Source organism: Crocuta crocuta, unplaced genomic scaffold (assembly GCF_008692635.1).
Source record: "Crocuta crocuta isolate KB4526 unplaced genomic scaffold, BGI_CrCroc_1.0 scaffold322, whole genome shotgun sequence".
NCBI lineage: Eukaryota > Metazoa > Chordata > Mammalia > Carnivora > Hyaenidae > Crocuta > Crocuta crocuta.
Window position 1 is genome coordinate 5,713,066 of NW_027532592.1, and position 7,782 is coordinate 5,720,847.

Here is a 7,782-nt window from a genome sequence, read left to right on the forward strand (position 1 = left end):
AAATAAATAAATATATATCATCTAAATCAGGTACAGCTTAGCGTGGCCCCTGTACAAGGATGACATGCAAATTCGTGAAACATTGAATATTTTTTAAAAAATAATCAATCAATCAATCAGGTATGGCTTACAAAAAACTACGCATCTCGAAGGGGTAATTTAAATTTTATATACAGGATGCCTCAGAAAACAAGACTTTGCAGAATAATAGTGGCTTAAAACAATTATTTTATTCTCTTACCATTCCGTGTCAGCAATTTGGACCAGAATCGCGGGAGCAGTTAGCTCTTTTGATGTTTTAGCCACAGAATCAGAAACAAATAAAATGATCGTTGTTTTACAGGAAGAATTTGGGGGGTAGTTTTAATGCAGTAATAGATCATTGATATGGCACAGGAGATTGAATCACGAGCTCTTGTATATATGAGGCAATGAAATATAAGCTGGCCATAAAGGAGGCCAGCCACCCCTAGGGTGATTAGCAGAAACCCTGTCTCATCTTGGGAGGTATATGCCGTATCTAAAAGATGCCTAGACCATCTGACCAGAGCATCCATTTGGGGAAGTATTTAGTGCAAAGTGCAGAGAACTGTGGGTCCAGCTCAAATTGCCACCTGAAGGGAGGCTAAGCTACTTTCTCAGAATTGCCCTTACATGTCTCAGGATCTGGTCCTTGGTTGTGGTCTGTCAAGGTTGGTATCCTCTAAGGCCTATATGGTACCACTCATCCCTCATACTCAATTCTTATAGATTACATCTTCAACATCTCTTAGACCAGACAGTGGGTGTCCTCCAGGGCTTGCTTATTTTCCCCTATTTCAACACCTCTCTGAGGGCCACAGAAAATGGCTCACCTCCTCTACCACTCTGGGACCATGGAAAACCCACCCTCTTTTGCTCCAGGTGTGTCAGACAGCTTCTCTGGCAATGTGCTGGGTAGATGGGATCTCTCTGAGGTTTGTCACCTTTTGGATTCTAACTTGGAAACAAGGCACAGGTCTCCTTGTTCTTAGAAGCTGAAAACCCCACATTCATGCTAGGGTTCAGCCTGTGGAGGGGGGCAAGAGTAGAGAGCAAGAGCTGCTTTAAGGGACTCACCAGCATCTAACCCTCTTGCTTGCCTTAGAAGAGCCTCTTGTATTCCAGCCAGGGGAATTTTTGTTTTACGGGGGCAGGAAAAAATTGGCTCAAGTGGATCAAATATTCTTCCAAATCTTTTTGTCTGAAGCCTGAAGCTCAGCCTTTTAAACTCAAAAGCCAAGAATTTGTCTCTTTTGTTCTCTGGTTCTGCTGTGACAACCCTCCCTTGAGGCAAGGAATGACTCATGGTCTAGCTGCCCAGATGGGGGAGGGTCAAGGGTAACAGGAAATCACAGGGAAAAACACATTTGTTAATACATCAGAATATGATCCTGCAACACTAGGATTTCTATTTTCTTACTTATTCTCTGTTAAGTGGAGACAAACCCATCCTTCTCCTTTCTTACAAAGCCTTCTGCATTAGATAGGGTTCTCTGGGATGTAAGTAATAGGAACCAACTCACTCTTGCCCACCCTTTCTCTGAAAATGAAATGCAGGTGTTGGGAGAGGGGGAGGGGAGGACTGGAGGCAGAGACAGACACGTAATCATGCCTTACGAAGGCACCGAAGACCTGAACCCCACCAGAACTGTGCCTTCTTTGATTTTTGCTCTCCTTATCATGATGGTTTTGTTCACTCTACACTTTCTGGCCCCACCACAGGTAGGGTCTAAATTAAAGCTCCTTCTACTATGCAGAGACAGAAGTCCCTTGCTCTACTATCCAAATTCCAGTGGAAGGGCTACTGATCAGGTCATTGTGGCCCTGAGGGAGGGCTGGCTAGTAGGGAAGGGCAGAATCCCATTTTACAAAAAGGATGGCGACTACCCACCACCAGTGAAGGAGAGGAAAATTCTTGAAAAAGTGGAAGCCGAGCAGCAGTTCCTTAGATGTCCAGTCTACTGTTTCTTGCATGGAGATGATTTCATCTTTATTAACCTATCTTGGCAGCTTACCTGTACCTATCACATAGCACTTACCATACTGTTTATTTTATAGCTATTTATGGATATGTCTCTCCCTTCTAATGGACCACCAGCAACTTGTGGGCAAGAACTTAATTTCCCCTCCCACAAAGGCAGACACAGTGCCCTGCACGAAGTGGCATTCTAACGTATTCATTGAAGGATCAAATGAGTCCATGAATGGGAACGAAGGAAAGTTCACTGGATCAATAAGCCCCCCACGTTAATGGATACTATAAAGGGAGAATAGTAAGGCACTTCTATGGTAGTTATAATTATGAAAAAATATCCAGATAACTTCGGTTACGTGCTCTAGTTTTCTTTAGGCAGAGAAAGAGTTAAGCAGTTTTGCACCGTGTTCATGGACTTCTGACATGATATAAAACACTACAATTTTGGCTTTTCCATTTTAGCTGACATAGTTTAAGTTGATGAATATTTTGATTTGTGCCAGTCTCAAGCAGTTTTAAATGCTATCCCTGCAGGAGTCAAGAAGTCCAGTCATAATCATAACAATATGCTTGTCAGTCAAAAGCACCGGAAGATTGTTTAGGTGCAAAGAAAGCATTTTCCCCTGAAAGGAAACAGGGCAATTGAAATCACCTACTTTTCAAGGCATTGAAGTCAAAACTGTTACCAGCTTCATGGTGTGAAAATCCAGGTCTCGGCACCCCCTTGGTCAGACTCCAGTATGTCCTGGGGCTCTCCAGCCAAAAAACAAGTTACAGTCCAAAGTTCAGCAGAAATTAGACTAAAGAAAAAGCACAGCGATCAAGCTTGATTTCCCCATCATTATTTGCAGGTCACCATTTCAGCAGGGAATGTATAATGAGTTCCCTTCCATCCCTGAAGTCAATGCACCTTGGAATAGATTTGCAGACCCAACTAAATCAGAGAATTCATGCAATTACACAAGTTCTAGGCAGAAGAAAGTGATTTTTCCCCCCTGAACACACTGAGCAAATAATACTTGATAGAATTGACCTGAAGGTTATACCGTAGGAACTGTTTGCATTATAGCAGGCAGAATTAAAACATTCACATAAAATTGGGTTCATTAGGAAAAGGGAAAAAGCCAGAAACCAGTGTGGGAGAAAGAAACAAAGAAACGAACAGCCTAGAGAAATGGATTTTAAAATTGGAGGCAGCCCAGAATTATTCAGATCTTTGGATATGTTGATGTCAGGACCTTCTCTTTTCAGTGTTAGTGTGACCTTAGCAATTGCAGCTGCTCAGACAAATTTGCTCAGCAACACTGCCCCACCAGAGGAAAATTAAAAAACAAGTCTGGTACACCCCTTCTAATTTTGTTGCATTAATAGCAGCTTTTACATGGAAATGAACTGGTTAAATAAAAAGTTACTATAATAGAAAGAACACCTTTCACCCCCAAAGAATTCCATATACCCCATGCTGATATCAAAAGACTCTCCTCATGGGAAAGAGCAATGTGGAAAGCAGAGGGAACAAAAATCTGGTGTTCAGAGTCCGCTGGGAGCTTCAGACAAATATGAAACAATGACTTCATGTAGTAGATAAATTTCTCACATTCTTCAACCAGTTTTATTGGCTACATACTCATGTATCCAGTTGTATGCACACCAAGCCAGCCCAAAGAATCTGAGTGGGTATTAAAAAAATACATGCAGGGTGGAAATCTAATCATATTCTAGCCTTTATATCCAGTAATGTGCCAGTGTTTCTATTAGTTGTTCATTCTTGAAGTCACCTAAAAACATGCTTATCCTCCCTTTCACTGACAAGAGAATGATCACTTTGAAAAGGTAAACAATTTTCAGCAGTCATAGAGCAGGAAGGTACATACTGTCGTTGTATCTGAGTCCAACCTTCCACATTCTCCACTGTCCTAAGACGCACCACAGTGTGTCCGAGCCCTCTCTCTGGCTCTGTCTCCCAGTTCTCTCCTAGAAGAATCTTGCTTTTCACTGAAGCCATTTGCACTCATTTTCCCTAACTGGTCCGTGCATTCATGTGCCTCTGCACCTTCATGTGCTGTTTCCCTTCCTTCTGGGTTTAGTTCTGTCTTCTATCCTTCAGACTGGATGCTTCCATGGAACCCTCCTGCGCAGTGCCAGCCTTTGCCAGGTGTCTCTCATCTGGATTCCCATCAATTGGTACTTCACCTAGACTACCTTACTCTGTTGTGTCTCGTGATTTCATTAGTCTCTGAAGGCCATGTGGGATAATAGAAAATATATAAGCTTTGAAATCAGATAGACTTGGGTGTAGATTGAAACTCTCCCTAACAAACTGTAGTAATTTAACCTCTCTGAGGTTTTTAATTTTCTCACGTGTAAACTGGAAGTAATAATATCCAGCTGACAGAGTTCTGGGTAACATCGAATAAAGTCATCTGCACAAAACACTTAGTCCCTTACTCTACCAAGTACATCACAGCTCTGTCTCTTTTGTTCCCTGCTTTATCTCTGACACCTAGAAGAGTTCCTAGCACAGAGTAGGTGCTCACTTAATGCTTGTTATCTGAATTAATGAATATATGTAGTAAACATTGACCTTCTTCTATTTTGTTTTCTCTACTACCCTGTAATTCTCAGAGCACAGAGATTATGCATGTCCTTTGGTATACTCGCTGTTGAGGAGCTTTGATGAGTGTTTTCTCCTAAAGTGCTTGGCCTCCCTATTTACTAGATTAACTCTCAATGGCACGTAAAGATCCATTTATGATAATGAACCCATTTGTCTATGAACTTCAGTGCTATTCCCCACTAATGGAAATAGTAGCAGAGTAAAAATAATAATAATAATAATCTTAGGATAAAGCAAGGGAGCTAGAAGAAGGCATTTGACAAATCTGTACAGTTATTAACCTTTTCCACTTGCCTAGGATCCTGACCCATACCATAAAACTAGAAACTAAAAGTCAAACTACTAATAATAAAGAATTTGAAGAAGGAAGGGAGGACATAAAGGAAAGAGAGAGGGAGGAGGGAGGAGTGGGGGAAGAGAGAGGAGAGGGGAAAAAAGAAGAAGAAAAACAGAAGAAGAGGGGAAAAAAAAAAAGCTGTGAACACATTGTTGTTGCCTCAAGGGCTGCATGTTTCATGTTTGTTCCCAGGCCTCTCGTGATCATTCTGGCTCAGGCTGGGAACAACCTCAGAGGAGTTCTGAAATCCCAAAAGGATAGTGGTATTTAAAGTCCAGAAATCTCATAACAGAGTCTCTTCTTCAGAGATCATGCCAAACCACCATACATCAGCCTCTTCTATCAGAATGAGAAACTAGGTCTGAGATCCCAGAAGATCCCTTCTTGATTGTAACCCAGGGGCTTCTCTGTATTTTTTTAAATCAACCTGGGCTGTGATGTCATACACAGGAGAGACAGTTTGGAGCAGTTAGGACAGGCTTTCCCCTGGCATAATGGAAACCACATGCATCATTATAGATTTCTAATGCTCCATTGAGGTGGGTACATGTTGCTTTGAAGAAAAGGAAGCCGTTTCCAACCACATTTCTCCTGATTTATGCACGAGCCTCAGAAGGTCCAGACAGGTTGGAAATGATTTGGTAACTGGAGAAGTGACGGGGTAAAAAAAGTATACTTTGTAAAAGACTGCGAACTTGACTCTCACTCGAAATCCTTGCCTTGGGCAGTGTGTGCACTTGAGAGCTTACATCATGTTAGTAGTTTACATCAGATTGAGAGTGAAAGACTACATAGCTCTGTGAATTAGGACCGGACTGCTTTGGTAAAACATTCTCTAAATTGGCCAAACATAAATCAGTCCTACAAGGCACCTGTGGTTACAAGCGGGTCTAAAGCCCTTCACCATTATGCACCCATTCTTATTTCTCTTCTACTCACTGTTTTTTCCTAACCAGAAAAGTAGAAAGCAATGATGATTTTGCAAAAACATGTTTGCAGTTGGCCCCCACAGAAGAGTCCAGAATGACACGAATGTAGAGCACGGGAGAAGGCAGGATCAGACAGAATCTGATGGTGGGTTCTAGAGAGGTTTCAACAGCTGGCAGGGAACGAAGTCTTAGATTTCAGCATCCTGTCTAAGCTGCCATCTGATGTCACCTGGCAGCTAGTGCTCCACTCTTCCACCCAGGGGCGGAGCATTTCTGAGACCGTGCACAGGTGCCTCTTCTTTCTCTTCCTCTCACTGTTTGACTACATACTTTCTGGTTCTAGAAAGTCTCATCAGCCATCTTTTCAGGTAACTCTTGTTTATCTGTGGAAAATCTTTATAGTTGTTTTCTTACCAAACCTTGGGCTTTGCCATTAGTATATTTCTTCACGATTATGTTATTCTTTCTTGCTATCTCATGAAAAGTTATCTTACAAAATGCCTTTCTTCAAGTCTCCTCAGAGACAATAACAGAAAAGACACAAGGGTAATTTTGCCCTTTTGCAAATCTTGTAAACTAGCCAAGTTGGCTTGAAACTTTATGCCCACCAAATCCAGCAGTCTTGGAAAAAGACTGTGTATGCCGCTGTTTCTAGTCTTTTATCTGTAAAAGTTGATTTAAATTGTTGGCTCTGGGGCACCTGGGTGTCTCAGTCAGTTAAGCGTCTGACTTTGGCTCAGGTCATGATCTCGTGGGTTTGTGAGTTTGAGCCCCGTATGGAGGTCTGCACTGACCATATGGAGCCTGCTTGGGATTCTCTGTCTCTCCCTCCCTCTCTCTCTCCCTCAAAATAAATAAGTAAAACTAAAAAAAATTTTTAAATAAATTGTTGGCTCTTACCATGTCCTCTGCCACTTGTAAACATTTTTATGAGTACATCAAAGTTTTGCTATCTACTTTAGTAAATACATGAGAAGGTTCAATTTGTCAGACTCTTGAATTGAAATATTCCACAAATGTCTGTTTGTTTAAAATGATTAAACAAAACTTACGTGAACAAGGTATTCAAGTGCTACATCTAGCAACAGGATGGTCTTTTATTGTTATGTCCACTCTAATATGTACGATTAGACACATTTTAAAATGAAGAACAGAGGTTCAGAAAAATTAAGTAACCCTGCCAAGATCATAGACTTCTATTTCGGGGATTCAGGATTTAAGCTCATGTCTGTCTCAGGGCGCCTGGGTGGCTCAGTCGGTTAAGTGCCTGACTTCGGCTCAGGTCATGATCTCACAGCTTGTACAAGAGTTCAAGTCCCCGCGTCAGGCTCTGTTGGAGCCAGGAGCCTGCTTCAGATGCTGTTTCCCTCTCTCCCTGGTCCTCCCCTGCTCACACTCTGTCGGTCTCTCTCTCAAAAATAAATAAACAACTTTAAAACATTTTTTAACTCTGTCTGTCCGATTCTAATGCCCCATTACCTCCTCAGTAGATTGTTATGTGAATCAAATAACATTTTATAGCTGTATAGAACTTCGAGTTCTCAAGCACCACTTAAGATTGACAAAGCAATTACTATTACCTCTGTTTTATAGCTGAAGAAGTAGAGGATCGAGAGGTTAAGTAAGTTATCAAAGACCCCATCTCTCTTGTTTTCAAGTACAGCCTACTGTCCCCGGAGACTTCCTTCTTGGCCTCACCTCTGCCTCCTCCACCTTTCTCTGTGGTGTTTGGTAGCTCACAGTGGATGACGAAGACGGGGATCATCACATTGATGAGGAAGATAATGCCCTATTACACACACAAAAGCTGTGTATATTTTTTCCATGAAAATTATATAATTGCTCCCATCGTATGGTTATACCTGTGGTCTCTTACTTGCCTGATTAACTGGAATATACTCTC

The 7,782-nt window shown here is 41.7% G+C and overlaps 1 pseudogene; it reads left to right on the forward strand.

Annotated features, from left to right (window-relative positions):
• On the forward strand, positions 1-94 carry LOC144244584 (U6 spliceosomal RNA; annotated as a pseudogene).
• The last annotated feature ends 7,688 nt before the right edge of the window (positions 95-7,782 follow it).